We start from the raw sequence: 17,607 nt of genomic DNA, 5'->3' as shown, positions 1-17,607 counted from the left end.
TGGCCAAGCTTAAAAATGAAATGGCTTTCAGGCAAAGGGCTAAGCCACTTCATTTTTAGTCACACAGATCAGATCCGGCTGTGGTAAAGTATGTCTGGCTTAAAGCCATTCTGGGCTGTGGCGCTACCCCACAAAATGTCAGGAGATTTCCCTTTTACCTGGGGTTTCAAATAAAATTGTGCAAAACGCAGCATTCATGCAAAGGTGCATTATTATCACATTCCTCCTTTCTATCCACACAATTAAAAATAATTAAAGGAACATGTTGAAAAGACATCAGATCTCAATTGGAAAATAAATCCTGCTGGAAATCCATACTGGTATGAAATTGGTAATGTGTTAGGAACAAAAGGACGCCACATTATTTGATGAAAATGATTATCCCACAGAGGGTTTAATCTGGTTTGCCCAATTAACTGCAGCATCATTGCAGCCACTCAGAATGGTCCCCGGTAGTTTGCATGGCCCCCCATGTGCTTGTATGCATGCCTGATGATGTCGGGGTCTTCGGGTATCTCCTCCCAGATTTTTACCAGGAGCTCCTGAACAGTCTGAGGTGCAAACTGATGGTGTCAGATGGACTTAAACACGACGTCCCAGAGATCTTCTGTTGGGTTTAGGTTCAGGGAGCATGAAGGCAAGTCAGTGGCAGAGATTGGCTCTAAAGTTGAGTTTTATACTCATCGTATAACATTGCAGAACCCGACCCATAAACCGTACTTTAATGCTTATTTGTTTTGTTTTTATGTCTCTAAAATGTAAAATTAGTATTACTTTAAATTTAAATGCTTAATACCATGTCTATCTTTGTTTAAGAGGTTTAAAAAAATAATTTGGCATGAAAAAGGATATTTATTTACAAGGGGACAGATAGGGCATTGGGACTTGCTCTACAGTGACGTCACAAACTGGGAGGTGGCAGTACTGTTCTTCACCAAGATGGCTGCCCCCACTAGGACCTTCAAATGAAAATTACTCTTAATTAAAAAAGCTTATCATTTATTGAACAGTACGTAATAATTTTATATTTAAAGCACTTTCAGCAGTTTGAATTCTGATTTTGACCGGACTTCTCCTTTAAAATGTGCTGCAGAAAAATAAAGCCGATTGATCGAACCTGCTCTCATCTGTGAAAAGAACAGGGGGTCTTATTTATAAAAAACTTTGCATGGAAGCCATACTAGAAGTGTAAGCGCGCCAAGAAAAAGAAAACGGCATCCGCCAAAAAGTATTCAGATTTTATAAAACCATGCGCACGCACACCTGCACCCAATTTCTCTTTATAGATCACAGCTGTAGTTTAACGTTTGCGTCCCTGGATCCACCTCAGGTTCTGCCCTCTACACGCACAGAGCACCTCATGAATGTTAATGTGTGTAAAAAATGGGTCAGCTGATAGTTTTTTCATTATGGTGACATGGCAGCCACGGAGAAAAAGCAAAGAAACTGTGAGGATACTCCCTTTACTACTGAACCAACCAGATTAATACTCTGTAAGTTTAACTGACTTGATATAATACTCTGATGAAGAAGTGTTTCTTTAATTCTTTTGGCAGTATATTTCTCTATGAAGGAGCCAGATTTTCTTCCAATCTTTTTAAACGGTCTTGATCAATAATTCCCGAGGCCTTTCGGATCTCTTTTAAAGTTTTCCCTTAGAGTTTGAAATGTGTTTTCACATCAGTACGTGGAACATTTACAGAGAAATCTGTGTTTCCTGTCCTTAAGCCGCTCAACTCTGACCTATTAAAACGTGCGTCATTCAAACCCAGTGTCAGGATGTCAGACGTTTTTCAGCCGCGGTGCATCGATTTGGAAGGCTGACATTTATTTTGCCCTCAACCTGTTCACACTGCTTCTCTTTTGAAACGCTGCTATCATGATGTCAGGGTCAGCCAGAGAGCTTTGACGGAAAATAAATGAAAAAAAGCAAATTAAAACTTTAGAAGAACCTTAGAAAGTCGAGGGAACTATTGGTCAAAAGTGACTTTAAAATATCACAAAGGCTCCATTCAGTCAGAAAAACATACACACTGGGGTGGTTCTTAATTTATTACAATTATTTCTTTATAAAAGGAATTGCTGATGACCACTCTGGGATGTCAAAGAACCTCTTGGTACATTAAAATTTATTTGAAATGTTGAATAACTTTAGCAATCCAATTGTTAAACTGAAAAGATTTATTACAAACAAAGAACCATATTTTCTACCATTTATTTCTCTTAATTGTGATGATTATGGCTTACAGCTAATAAAAAGTTGCAGACATCTACCAGGGAACTTTGGAGCACTCCATGCTTCCCTCTGCTGACAAGATTTAAGGAGATTTTGTTTTCCAGCAGTGCTGTGCACCGGCCAATGCTGCCAAAGGTACCAAAATCTGGTCCAGTGTTCATGGTGTTACTGGGCTTGATTGGCCAGCAAACTGGCGTGACCTGAACCCCGTAGTAATCTACAGGTTTATTGTCAAGAGGAAGACGAAACATACCAGACCCAACTATGAAAAATGACCTGAAGGCAGATATCAAAGCAACCTGGACTTCCTGGACACCTCTGCTGAACCACAGGCTGATCGCCTCCATGTCACGCCGCATTAATGCAGTAATTCAAGCAAAAGGAGCCCCAACCAAATACTGAACGCATAGAAATGAACAAACTTTTAAGAAGCCTGAGATTGCTGGTAAAAATATACTTTTATAATGATCTTACTTAACTTTCATTATTTGTAAGCCATTATCCAAATGACAAGAAATTAAGTCTTGAAATATTTTTTACTCCATTTGTAATGAATCCGTATAATATGCAGTTCTTACTACTGTAAATGAGCGACAAAGAATATTGAACTCTTTCACAATATTAACATTTTTTGAGCTGTAACTGAACTGCAATTTACTGAGCATGGCCCACCTGGTTAAGAACAAAACTATTTGACATTAATGTGTCAATGCTAGCGGCCCAGATACAGCCACAGACAGACCAACTGATCAATGCTTGCTGCAGCTAAAACAACACAGCAGAGAGGCAGATTATATGGAGACGTGCACAACCAGTCAAAAGCTTGCACACACCTTCTCACTCAATGGTTTACCTCTGGGAACTCCTTCCAGACGGCTGGAAACCCATTTCAGGTGAATGCTTCCTGCAGCTCATCGGAGGGGATACCAAGAGGCTTTAAAAGCAGTAATTGAAACTTTTTTTTCCTAAAATATAGAAGTAAAACTTCTGTTTGCTACGTAATTCTATGTGCTTTTGCTTCCTAGTTGCAATGTCTTTGCTACGCACATACAATGCAGAGTGATAAAAGCGAGGAGAAGTCATTAAATGACAAACTTTTGACTGGTAATATATATATATATATATATATATATATATATATATATATATATATATATATATATATATATATATATATATATATATATGGTGGAGAAACATGCAACCCCACTTTTAAAAATGGAGCACTCCTCATTTGATTGTTTTAGTTCAAACAATTTGCACAAATCTTCTCTTCTTAATCCTCAGATTTTGAGATTTTAACCATTAATGCATAAAACGGTAATACCCGAATTGCTTAAACCTGAAAATGACGCCTCTATTTTTCTGTCTTCTTTTAGTAAAAGCACCGAGGAAAGTAAGACGGCGCAGGTAAGACCCTGCAAAACATCAACTTACACAACATGAGGATTAAAAATAAACAAATATAAGCACTTTTCCTGATAAGAGGTTGGCTTCAGCTCAGCTATCCGGAGATCATTAGAGAACGTATTTGTCAACTCAAGACTTAAAGTTTTAAAGCTTTTTCTTTAATGCCGAGCTTTTATACTGACACTACAGATCTGTGGATGCGGCAGCTTTTCTCTCTCTCTCCTTTAAAAAGCTAAATATAGGACCCTGGTTGAATAGCCGATGAATCCTGCTCGATTGTGCCTGACACAAGTCCCACCCAGGGATCAACGTCTCAGCGGACGGGCAAGAACTCGGTGATCTTTTCAGAGAACCTGCAGACTCCACTGAGCTCAGTCTCAGCAGAACTAAAACCGACTGTCCTGTTAGCTTCAACGAAACCGTGTCATGCCGGTGTTACAGGTGTAAAAATAATAAAAATAAAAAAGCTGAGCACAGGGAAAACATTTCAAGCTTCACGCGGTGACAAGTGGAGGAGGAAAGGAGGAGCTGGAAGTCTTGGACCTGAGATTTAAAGAAATAATTGGAGCGGCTGCACTGACAGGTGTCCAGTCAGACGCTCCAGCTGAGCGATGCTGCTCCAGGCGCACCAGTTACTGGAGCTCCTGACTCAAATAGTGATCCTCTGCCAAGCACAGCGGGAACTGCAGCCCCAGACAGTCGTGCACAAGCTCCTGAAGTCATGTTTTACACAACTTCCTCCTGGAACTCTGCTCTAGGAAGACAATAAATTCATGCATTAAGCCTCTCTGTCTTTTATGACGATCTGAACAGCGAGAAACTCGTTTGGAGTCGCAAAAGTTACCAGACCTTTAAAAAAAAAAGACAACTACTATAGGATATTTGTTGTCATTTCTAAACAAACACAGTTTTATTTCTATTTTTAGGTTTTAAAATAAATAAAACTTTTTGCAAAAAGAGGATGGATGCATTTTCTACTATGGGATGTTGACGATGTTAAAAAAAATGGCACATCGTTCCCAACCAAATGACAAGAAAAATAGCTCTAAAAAATAACACTGGTAGTTTTAGCGTCATTTTGTTGTGGAAATTAGGGCTAAACGATTTTGGAAAATAATCTAATTGCGATTCTGTTTCTTAATATTGTGATTTAATGCATTTTTTTCCCCAGTTTAATTTATCGTGTCTTTTTAAACATATGCAAACAACAGATCAATTTGTTTCCTCGCCATGCGGATAAATTGCTAAAAGACCCACAGCATCTAAACTCGGTGCAGAAATGATTGCGTTCTGCCTACAATATATTTCAACCAAAATTGCAATTTTGACTTTTCTATGCATTAACCACAAGCAACAAAAATGGCCTCTAAATAAAGATGTTTGTAAACAAGGACTATTTAAAACAAGAACTTTTAATATTTCTATTGATCAGAATTATTATTCAAGAGAACAGCTTTTAATCGATCAATCCTTGTTGAAAATAAAGTGCAAAGTGCAACCAACAAGCAAGTCTATGTAATAAACTGATTGACCTGTACTTAATAATATGTATGATTATATAAACCCTAAAACAAGTAATAAAATTAGATTATCTCACTGCTGCAACTGTCTTCCCTTCCATGTGGAGGCAAACCCACTTTAAACATTTTACCGACACCTAATGGACGCGTCTGATTCACTAATTGTTACATAGCCAAAAATTGCAGACCTCTTCGATTTGGAAATTGCGTTTTTTTTAAATCGCGATTATATGGAAAATGCGATTATTTGTTCAGCCCTAGTGGAAATTCAATCCAATTGTTGGAGATACAACAATTCGATACCCGGATTAGATATCGGCTCCGATATAAACTAATTAGAAGGGGTGTACATCACCCGCTTAATCACGATACAATGTTATATCGATTTGTTTGGATGACGATACAATATTTGCCGATATCACAAAGTCTGTTATGATTTCCGATCGATGTGATCGATATCATCTGCCCATCTAACACTATTATTTACATTGATATGGACTGACAAAAAAAACAAATATGGTTTGACCATTTTATTTCTAAGCAGGGATTTAAAATAAAATAAAAATTTGAATTTTAAAATATTAATATTAGATCACCAGTTAATTTTAGTCTCATGCCTAGTGAATTTCAAGATAAATTAAATAAAAAATGAGAAATGATGAGATGGATTGATATATTCATTAGATCATTAATAATTTTTTGGACTATTTAAAGTCCTTACATTTTCTCAATAATTGATGGTGCGCCTTATATATATGGTTACCGTTGTGTTTACTGACTGATTTTAATTTGGTATCTGTTAAAATGTGTAAGTACGACTTTAATTAGCAACGAAGCCGCTCTGCTGAGTGGATATTCGGAGCATTACGGTACACTGTGTCACTACCTGATAGGACCCCTGAGCTGTCTACAAGACTGCCTGACTGTAATGTCTAAACTAGAAGAGCATTCATGTAAGGCAGCGCTAGCAATAATAAACCTAGTAAGTTAATTCTATACAAAAGTTACGTTTATTTTGGCCTTATGTTAGAAACAGGGCAGTGTCGTCCAACTACTCTGTCGTCCCGACAGAGACGGCTAGCTCTCTCTATCAGGAGAGAGCTGTGTACGTGAAGGGGCGGAGTGATATTACACACTTGGGAAGAATTTTTACTGCGCCTTATAATCCGGTGCGCCTTATTGTCCGAAAAATACAGTAATCGATATATCGATGTATCGTTACACCCCTGCTAATTAGCTGGATTTGATATCGGATGAATTATGCCGATCCAGCATTCTGATCCAGTCATTTCATTTTCTTATTAATATCTTACACAGCAATACAGTTACAGCAATCTAGTCGCTTTAATTCTATGTTTGCTACGCCTGTTACGTCATCACGCAGAGCAGCTAGTGATGAACAAACACAGGGAAACAGAGTCCTAACCAGGTCTGCTATTTGGAAACATTTCAAACTTGATACGCCAACAAGTCCGACTTCAACACTCAAATAAACTGTTTTAAACGTCAGGTTGGTGAATATACCAGAACGGGTTCTAAATTGGGTCAAATAAAAGACTGCAGACCCACACATCACTGCAGCTGGGTTCAGCCCAGGACTTTATAGTTAAATAGTAATGACTTTCTACCCAAACACAACCTGCATGTATTACTTCTGCTTCCCTGTCATCACACCCCAGACAGGCTCCTGGCTCCTCTGAATTACTTTCCCCCCCCCCCGATCTTCTTTGAATAGCAGAGCAGACTGCGTCGCACAAAAACAGAGCTGGAACCAATCCGTTCAAAGCAACAAAAAGCAAAGTTTACCAGCACAGAAATAGCTGCTTGCAAATTCAGATGACTTTCCGATGTACAGTACGTCGCAAACAGGCATCTTGTTTTTGGACGATGCGGCTTACATGGCTGCCTTTCTCTGTTTCTGGTATCAGAAAACACAAAAATGCATCCAAAACCCTGACTGTTGAAGCCAGGAATCAAGCTGAAGTCAAATTAGACTTCTTGCTGCTCTGTTATCTTCCAATTTGTACCAGGATGTTTTAGGCTTCAGGCCAGGATTCATAATTTGCATGACATGAATGTGTGGGAAGGAGCTAAATTTCTTCTCATCACTTAGAAGAAAAATGTAAGATAAATGAGCAATGGAAAGAGAAGGGGGAAAAAAACATACAATAAAATAAACAGGCTGAAAAAATATGGGTTCAGCTCAGTTTCACCAGGCTACACAGGGAATATCACATATATACACATGCTTATTACACATGTGTGCTTTCTGGACTCAGACAGAGACACCAGGACAAAAAGCTGACAGAACCAAGAGATCTTCCCCTGTAAGGACTCAAACGAGCACTCAGGCAATGAGCAAGCCGTTTACCTCTCAGCCATTTCTCTCTTTGAAACCCTGATCATAGAGCCATGATAGTCTGTGGTGCAACACAACCTAATTATGCCAAATATTTCCCACTTAAAAGACTATTTATCAAAGGTTTAGTTTATATTTCAGCAAAATTATTATTACGCTGGATTAGGGCTGGACGATATAGAATAAAAGCATATCAATAAAATAGAAATATTGATCGATATCGATAATTATCAAAATAATTCAAAATATAAATTTTAAGTGCAGTCCTGGCCATTTTATGCCGTTGCTTAATGAGCTATCTTTAAATAGATGGATTCAAACACAACTCTTTATTCAACCAACGTTTTACGAAAACTGCAAGTGTTAAAAAAGAAAAAAAGAACATGTGCTCTCTGAAGGTGATAGAGCTTTCCTGGGTTTGTGATTGGTTGGGAGGATGCAATGACTAGTATTAACCTATATGATAGGCTAAAATGCACTGTTCTTTTATTGAACTTTTTATTGAACCCTGTTTTTTATTTTGAACCATGCGTCTTTTGATCGATATATATCGTTATTGAATTATCGTCCAGCCCTACGCTGGATGCTTTCCACAAGAAGGGACTTCTGTTGTTTACCATCAAACATGTGTATCAGGATTAACTTTTTTTATTTTATTTTTTTTTTTTTTGCATATGATGATTTTGCATCTTTTAATATCTGAAATGTCAAGTTTTTACTAAAACTATTCCGAATTTGCACTAAACACAGCATGTTAACAATGACATTTGTTCCACTGGGGGAAAGTTTACTGTATTTACGGAAATATAGCATTAACTGGCCACTGAATTTCTACTTGTGTGAGTTTCATGTGGTGTTTTTTTTATTTTTTTATTCCAAAGCTATAGAAAGAAGGAAGCATTTTTTGTGTGTGTTTGAGGTCTCTAAGGCTTTTGCACTTCAACAAATGATTTTTAAATAAAAAAAACAAGAATTAAAAAAAAAAATGTCAAGGACACAGAGGACTCTGGTTTGCACATGCAGGCTCAGGATGGGGCGGTGTAGGACGTGGAGGCATATCCACACACTGCAGATTTGCACCACTAAGCTACTTTGTACCCATGTACACAGCCCAATGATCTAAGACCACTGTGCATCAGTTCATTATTTCTTTCACTATTTTAACATTTTCAAAATTAGGATCACTTCTATCGTCATCGCTACAGCTAGGACACAATGTAGTGATAAACTTTTGTCCAGTATCAGTGTATAAAGAGGTGCATCCATGTATTTCCAGCAGGACATTATATTTATGTTTTTAAAACATGTAGTATTACCAAACCTTAACCTTTTAGATGGTTATTGGTCAATCCAGTTAATTGTTTCAGTGATTTCCAGAACCAGCAAACTGCTTAACACTGCTGTGCTTATCGCCACCTAAACCCAAACATGAAGTTTTAAGTATTTTTGGTAAAGTAGGGTGAGATCTGTGCTGCCATAGCTGTCAAAAATAAATGAGACTTAGCACAACCAAGTCCAAAATTATTCATACCCCTAGCAGAGTCTGATGTAAAACGATTTAATTAAACCAAGAAGTTTGCGCTTCTGACAGGAAATGAGACATTTCTGGGAACATAATAAAACAAAGTAAAAATTAGCATCTATTTCGGAAGAAAACAACTTATCTGCTTTTACTGAGTTTTAAGAGCATTTTCTAAAATGCCAAAAAAAAAATTCTAGTTTCTCTTCCAAGACCCCTAGCAAAAGTGTTTATAAATATTACAGCAGTCAAACTCTTATAATTGCTGACCAGCTTTGTGCTGGTTTCCACTGGTATTTTGATGATTTATCTTTGTTTTTGTGCTGAGGCTGGAAGGCCTCCTTAACACCACCCTAATACTTCGGCTCCCACCACTGATCACAGTATTAGCAGTCTTGTTTTACGCACAAATTATAAAAGTCAAGGCCTGTTTTTCAGTGCATGTCTTACAAAATTATCCACAGGCGGACATGATTTTGTTGAACAAAATAATGTGTTTACAATAACAGCCCTTTTCCATCGGTAGCCAATCAGCTGTTAGTGCTGACTCGGCTCCACTCGGTTATTAGGGGTCTCTTTTGGAACCAGACCCTTTTTAGTACCTACTTTGCTGAGGTTCCAAGCGAGGCGAGTCAGGCCAAAAAAATACGAAAATGACTGTCTGTCACTGATTGGGTACCGTGATCCAACAATGAGGTACAGAGATCTTTGAGCTTGGTGGCTGAAGGGACACAGAGGAGCTAACCGGAGCAACCAAAAAAATAAAAAAGTATGATGGCGGCTCAATGAACTAAAAGTAAGTAAAGATTTTTTTGAAATAAGTGTATTTGACCTTGATTTGAGCAGGTAAATAAGATTATATGCCAATGAAATGAGTATTTTGGTCCCTAAAATAAGATAATTAGATATGCTGCACTTGCAATAAGATGATGGAGATGAGTTGTTCCCGTTTTAAGTGCAAAAATCTTACTCCACTAGCAGATCATTTAAATTTGCCTGCTCAAATCGAGGACATATACACTAATTTCAAAAGTTTTTTACTGACTTCTAGTTTCCCTTTTGCAGTGAGAGAACACCAAACCAATGCTAGGAGAGGCAAAAAGTTGAAATGTGATTACCGGACCGTCAAGGACGGTTTGAACTTACATACAGGCTTAAACTGGACTTTCGCTCAGTTCTTTTTGAGCAAAAGTCCGGTTGCCTCCGATTTAAGCCTGTTTGCTGTTGCAATGACCCGGATAACTGAGAATTTGCACAGGCAGGTTTGAACTGGAAAAATTGGAAGTGGTTCGGCCAAACGGACGCCATCTTCAGGAACGGACCACCGAGCAATGGGAGGGGAAGCGGCCTCGTCTCGGTCTTGCAGTACTCCATTTCTTTATGGATGATGGTTGAGTGTTTTGTGACTTTAAGACTCTTTTATGTTACTCCTACCATCGGCGGTGAGCTGACTTTGAACAAAGATATTCTGACGCTTTGCCTCCTGCAGACTTTTCTGCCTCTCTTCTTTTCAGCAGGTTTTTCCACGTACTCCTGTAGTGTTGCAAACAGTGCACTGCAAAAAGGGAACTAAATGTAAGTAAAATATTCTTGAAATGGGCATATTTTCTTTGATTTGAGCAGCTAAATAAAATTATTTGCCAATGGGATGAGTATTTTTACCCCTAAAATAAGATAATTAGACATCCTGCACTTGAAATAAGACGATGGAGATGAATTGTTCTTATTTTAAGTGCAAATATCTCATTTCATTGGCAAATAGTCTTATTTAGCTGCTCAAATCAAGGACAAATACACAAATTTCAGTAAGATTTTACTTACTTTGAAGTCCCTTTTTGCAGTGTGGGGTCATTTTTTTTCCTAATGGTATTGAAAGGGTCGGAAATTAAACATTTATTATATCAATGAATATATAATTTATCGACAACGACGGCATTATTAATATTGGATGTCGATATCGGCCCCAATTTTCCTGCCGGTGCTTCCTGTTGTTACTTTCAATCTAAATCTGCCAGGGGTATGAATAACCTGTAGGTAGAACATCTGGATTTAAATCCATTGTTCTGTGTTAAGAGTCAGCAAATATAAACCTGGGATCGATTACACAGGCAGGTAATTGGGAGAAAGAAATCTGTTCAGACATTGCTTTGTCCTCTGTCATTTAAAAGGCTTCAACCGTGTTAATTAAACCAACCGATAACAGGAACTAAGACACAGAGCAGCTTACGGCGCCGAGATCAAAAGAGAGGAAACCTCTGATTAAGTCCGAAAGGACTGCAAATTTGACTCAGTGCACAGAGAATAAGAGCAATCCTAAAAAGGTGAATGAAGGAACCCTCCTGCCACGTGAGTAATAAATAACATAAGTTATTCACTGATTGCAGAAACGCAATGCAGTAATTGCTGAACAGAAGCCAAGGTTGATATTTCTATACAAGCCTCCACTGCCGCGCCAAGAAAAGAAAGCGCTGAGTGAATTCACTGAAAAGATGATTTGGAATCAAAAGAGAGCTTGGGTGAAAGTTGAGAAAGTTAAAAGCCTTTTAAGTTTCTCAGGGTTATTCAAATTCAAAAGGGAGCTAGGTTGCAATTATACAGCTCTCTCTTTTTGTTCACTCAAAAAAAAAAGAGCTACATTTATTCCTTCGCTCTCTTTTGAATATCGCCGCCGACTCGCAAACCAACATGCTCTTCGGGGTGCAAGGACACTTGTTTCTACCTCCGCAGCTGCCTCATGAAATATGGAGAAGGCTTAGCTTATTTGGACTTTATAGTCAATATAAAGCATTATTTCATCCTGCAGCGGGGAACCTTTAATACTCACCATTTGGGCGGCCTTTGCTGTCCCTTGAAGGTGGCAAGATGGAAAACCTGACGGCGGACAGCGGCTGACAACTCGTTTTTAAATACCACTAATGTCTAGGTTTGAGTCTCATTCACCTAAAATGGAAATCTGGGGCCAAATTAAAGGTAAAAAAGGCAAACTATGCTATTGAAATGCTGCAACATTTAACAGTAAAGTATACTTTCTAGGTTTGCTTGTCTTGTCAAATTGCAGGAACCTTAAAATAACTACAGTCTTAATAAAAAGGTGAAGATCTGCAGATCTGGCTTTTTACGGCTCATACGGATGGCTCGTTTCTTGGGAGTCTGACAGATTTATTTTGGCATATTCCGATTTTCATTTTAACTAACTTTAACTAATTTGTCGATGCTTTCTTTATGATTCAACATCCATCTGTCCATCCGAGGTCGGGTTAGGGAGGCGTGAGGTTTATGAGGGAAACTCTTACCAGCATCGCTCTCCAGATCAGTCCGGGGGATCCCAACGTTTCTCCAGCACAGGAGTGTTTTTGAAGAGTTAGAGCTGCACTGTTCAATGCCACTGCAAAAACAGATCTAAAAGTAAGCAAAATCTTCTTAAACATAAGGTTTTTGTACTTGATTTGAGCAGGTAAATAAGATTATCTGCCAATAGAATGAGTATTTTGACCCCTAAATTAAGTTAATTAGACATCCTGCACTTGAAATAAGACGATGCAGATGAATTGTACCTATTTTAAGTGAAAAAATCTTATTCTATTGGCAGATAATCTTATTTACCTGCTCAAATCAAGGACAGATACACTAATTTTAAGAAGATTTTACTTATTTTTAGTTCCATTTCTCCAGTGGTGGTCTTATCTGGTTAAACACTGCTGGTCAGTGGTATCATAGCAAAGGGGAAGCGATTGGGAACGACAGCATTGATCCACGTTAAGTGACAGAGCGGGGACAGGGCATGCTGAGGTGCCTAGTGTGTAGGCAGGATCAATCACTATAGACCTTACACTCTACATGGCCTTCAGCTTAGCTTCAGAACAGCATAGAGAGTTTCGTGGAATGGATTTCACGACCAAGCAGCTGCATCCAAGCCGTACATCACCAAGTCTGATGCAAAGCGTCGGATGAAGTGGAGGCGCCAATCGAGTGAAGAAACAAGCTTCTCCATCTGGCAACTTGATGGACGAGTCTGGGGCGAACGGTCCCAGTCTGACTGTATTATGGTGTAAAGTTTGGTGGAGGGAGGATTCTGGTGTAAGGATGTTTTTCAGGAGCTGGACTAGACCGCTTAGTTCCTGTGAAAGGATCTCTGAATGCTTCAGCTCTCCAGGAGATTTAGGACAGCTCCATGCTCCCAACTTTGTGGGAAAATGCGCTTCTGGAAAAAAAATGTCAAGAATTTGCATAAACACACTTCAGAACCTTATGGACCGCCTTCCCAGAAGAGCAGAAGCTATAATAGTCAAAAAGGGCTGACCGACATCATATTGAACACTATGGATAAAGAATGGGAGGTCAGTGAAGTTCATATGCGAGACAAGCCAGGTGTGCCAATACGTTTGGCCGTATGGCGAATGTGTACCGAAAATATCCAAACCAGAACATTATGTTGGCGTACTCATGGTTTAAACACTAATGGTTATATACCTCACTCTGCACTAAGCTGATGTCCAAATGGCCACCTGTAACATCCAATCAGCCCAGACTCAGTACTTTATATAAAGTACATGTCAGAGGAGGGGGAGGGGATTATTCTAACAGCTGCGTGTGCTGCATTCAGGTACAGCTGGGAAACTAGGTTGTTGAAATATCAAAACAACTCCAAAATCCATGAAGACGTTTGTGAAGGACGTTTTTTTTCCTTGTCTGTCAGCATGATCTCCTAATAAAGATATGCACATACAAATAAATGCTCACTAATAATAACTGCCATATTATCAATAAACAACATGTGGATGCGCTCTCTGTGTATTTCTTTCTTTTGATTTCCGGTTTTTAAGAGGTTAAGTGTCTGTTGTGTTTAAAAAAAAAGTCCAAACTACCAGAATGAACCAAACACTGGAAGACTAGAGAATCCCCTAAAGCAGGAGGGTCAAGGTTCGGCCTGTGGGCCATTTTTTTTAGCTCTAAACGATTGTGTGGCACCTGAGTGAATCCATAATGGAGCAAATCTGACCAACCAGCAAGGCGGTTAATGCAGATATGCTGGTTTTTGTTCTTTAAGGGTGACATTTTCACAGACAAACAAAATCTAAAAACACAAAAAAAAGATTTTTAGGGCAACATAAATGATTTCTCAATCATCAACCAGGTTTCTGTTTGAATCTTAATTTCGTAGTAAATAGAACCAAAAAATAAATAAATCATCAAGCAACTTTTTTCACAAACGGGCTGAGAGAACAATGTCACCTTTATGTTTGGGATCTACAGGGAACTGCAGATCCTTGTTGCACAAAGCGCAGACCATTTTGTCTCTTTCAATAAGAGATCTTGCATGTTTAGTTGGTTACTTTGTAATTAGGAAAAAATGCATTTTTGCTTTTTTTTATTTTAAAAATACAATTTTGGGCCCTCCAAACGCATTTAACTTGATGTTTGGCCCCTGAGGCAAAATGTTTGGACACCACTGGCCTAGAGTGTTAGGAAGGACAGAGGAATGTTTCGGTCAACCCCCGCTCCATCTGTGCCTTGTGAAAAAAGTATTTTCAAAAGCACAGGAAATCATCTCAAAATACAGAAACTGCCCAAAGCCCAACACAAAAAGGGAAAATATTTTGAATCAATATAAATAAAATGTCCCTAGGAACACAAGCGCATTTACGTCACAACCTACTCAGCTATTTGTTTTCACTTTCCCTTTTGACCCAGCCACAAACATCCTTCATTTATTTATTCAGTTTAAAGGTTCACACCCTAAAGTCGTGTCTTTATAGTCACTCTGCCCGTATTACATTTATTGTCCACCTGATGGCCCAGTATGACGCGCCACGATGCTTTGGCTCACGAGGGGATCCATGCTAGCTATGGTAATGGTAACGGCATTCAAAGCACTTTACACATGAGCCACATTCACCCAATCACATCCACAAATGCCCAAACACTCATGCAAACCACTTAGGGTTGAGCGCCCTGCCCAGGAGCTCATCAACATGTGCATGGGCAGGAGGAAACTGGAATCAAACCCACAACTTTTGTATTGCAAGACGACTACTCTTCACACCGAGTCACCAGTCGCATATCAGGTAGTCAGCAGATCCGCCAGGTTAGAAAGAAACCGACCCAACCCAAAGTTAATCCTCCCGGGTCGTGCAAGACTCAGGTTGCATTCAATTTATAGTCAGAACTCGGAAATCCTGGCTTCCGATTGTAAAAATCAACTGTAACGGCCACTGTAGTTGGACTTTCCTCTCGAAAACTCGGAGAAATATATTTGTTGGATACCAACATGGCAGCTCCTCGCATCAACAGCAGCAGGCTGTGATAAAAACATGTTTGTTTTACAAGACACAGTTGTAAAGGTGCGTCTAAAATCAATGTTACATGTAGCGGCTGCAACTCTGTACCGAGCAGATTAAAAGTGGTGTTTGCATTTGGAAAGCACAGCTTTAAAGGACATTTGTAAGAGGTGCTACGAACAAAACAGCAGCTTTCCTGGCCATTTTATTGGAATCCTAACCTTTTGTTTTTTTGTTTTTATTTTGAAATCCCCACTTTTCCGGCTGTGCTAACTGGAACGCTTTTTACCCGGGTTTCTCCCATTCCCAGCTCCTATGAAATGGAACGCAACATCAGGTTTGCTCTTCTAAACAGATTTAGCTGCAAAGCTTAATACTGAGATGTTGTGTTATCTTGACTATAAACCCAGGCTTTAGTTATGTTTTTTGTACTTTTCACACATTTTGTTTTAACCGTGGGGCACCATCTTGGTTAGGTTACTGCCCAAAGAACGGGAAAAACAGCACATTTTTGTTTAGTACACATGGTTTATAAAGGTGGCAGGAAAAAACACCAGCAGCACCAGTGGTTTGTTTTCAGACCTGCTCTGATGATATATTGATCTCCCCACAGCGAATAAAGGCTTTTGTACCAGTGGTAAATAACAGCTACATTTGCTCCGGACTTATTTATTCCTAAAATGACTAATCTTTATTTCTGCTTCCATCTAAAAGCTCATGGGGTGTCGATATGTGCCGCTTTTTGAGGCTAAGAATATTTTATTTATATCATTCCACATACAACCTGGCTCTGTTGCTTTCAGTAAACGAATACAAAAGATATAGACATTTTTTTAGGTTTGTTTAGCCTTTATAAACGACCACTAACAGCAGAGATCCTCCTAAAATACCAATAGGACATGTTTTGCACTGATTGTGAAACACAATAGCTACACTTTCACATCTACAGACCCGATGGACAGCAGTTACTGGCCCTGACGGTCAGACCGCCATAAACCTCTCTATCAGCACTGCCACAGCTGCTTAAAACAAAGCTTAGACGACATTAACCTCCGTGTTTTCATACCTGACACTTGTCCCGCACCTTCACGCTGTCAGCGGCATCCTTCAGGGCGCAGCCATCTTGGACCGTCCGCTGCTTCTGGCGCACAGCGCTGCCACCTGCTGGCACGGAGGAGCAAATGCAGCAACCGGGGGGTGCGGAGAAAACACTTTTTTCCAATTCATTTTTAACAGGTTAAAAGGTTTAATGGGCTTACAGCCCCAATGGAGTCGCTTCAAAAAAAGGCTCATTAGTTTAAATTGACCCGGTCAAAGTCTTGGTGCAATCAGGAATATCTTTCAGGACTTGGAAATTGATATTCACAGACGCTCTCTACATAATTTGACTGAGTTGGAGCAGTTTCCCAAAGAAGCGTGAGCAAATTACAGTGCTGCAGTTTGTGCAAAGCTGATGAAGACACCCCCAAAGGGCCTGCAGCCGTAACTACAGCGGAGAGGATTTTACAGATTAACTCGGGGCTGAATACAAATGCACGTCAAACCTCTCAGATATTAATTTGTGAAAACTGAAAATCTCATATTGCTCTCCTTCCACTGCACAGCAATGTACTGCTCTGAGTTTGTCTATCCCATAAAATCCCAACAGAACACAGTTAAGTTTGTGGCTGCCTATGAATTTTTTGGCATTCTTTGATTCTTCTTGAAATGTTCATAGAACATTTTTCATTTGAAACAATAGAATGTAAACCAGATTTTACATAAAATACAAATGATGAAGCACTAAATTGAGAAAAAAAATCTAAAACTTGAAAGAGTTTACATGTTTGTTTGCTTCGCTGTAAACAAACATGTAAAGCCATGAGAGCACTTCAACCTCCTGCACCAAAAACTGAGCTTTAAAAAAAATAATTACTCTAAAAATGCAAAGATCCATTTGTGGTTAATGTGGTATGTGAGCAGTGCTGCTTATAGTCTAACATATAACAGATGATAAACATATTGACTCGCCCACACAACACTGGGTTGTAGTGTCCACACTTTCATGTGACACTGCTGTTCAATAGTCTTAGCCTGACAGCCATGTCTTTATTCTTGCTGCAAACTCTCCTGCTAGGTTCCCAAAATCATACATTACCATAGAACTTCACAGCTGCTATCTCTATTATTATTATTATTATTATTATTATTATTATTATTATTATTATTATTATTATTATTATTATTATTATTATTATTATTATTATTATTATTATGCCTTTATTTAACCAGGAACATTACCATTA

At 38.9% G+C, this 17,607-nt stretch overlaps 1 protein-coding gene across 2 annotated transcripts in view; it reads right to left on the bottom strand.

The window, feature by feature from the left end:
- The window catches only part of mrpl11 (mitochondrial ribosomal protein L11), a 99,774-nt gene extending 83,269 nt beyond the window's left edge, over positions 1–16,505 (bottom strand). The window contains exon 1 of one of the 2 annotated variants that reach the window (XM_036127043.1): positions 16,389–16,505. The gene's annotated coding sequence lies outside the window, so the exon portion shown is untranslated. The remainder of the gene's footprint in view (positions 1–16,388) is intronic. The other variant, XM_012861830.3, reaches the window with a different exon arrangement.
- Positions 16,506–17,607: the final 1,102 nt, after the last annotated feature.

This window comes from Fundulus heteroclitus, chromosome 23 (genome assembly GCF_011125445.2).
Source record: "Fundulus heteroclitus isolate FHET01 chromosome 23, MU-UCD_Fhet_4.1, whole genome shotgun sequence".
NCBI classification, from domain to species: Eukaryota; Metazoa; Chordata; class Actinopteri; order Cyprinodontiformes; family Fundulidae; genus Fundulus; species Fundulus heteroclitus.
The sequence above is the reverse complement of the archived record's forward strand: the minus strand, read 5'-3'. Positions and strand labels throughout refer to the sequence as shown.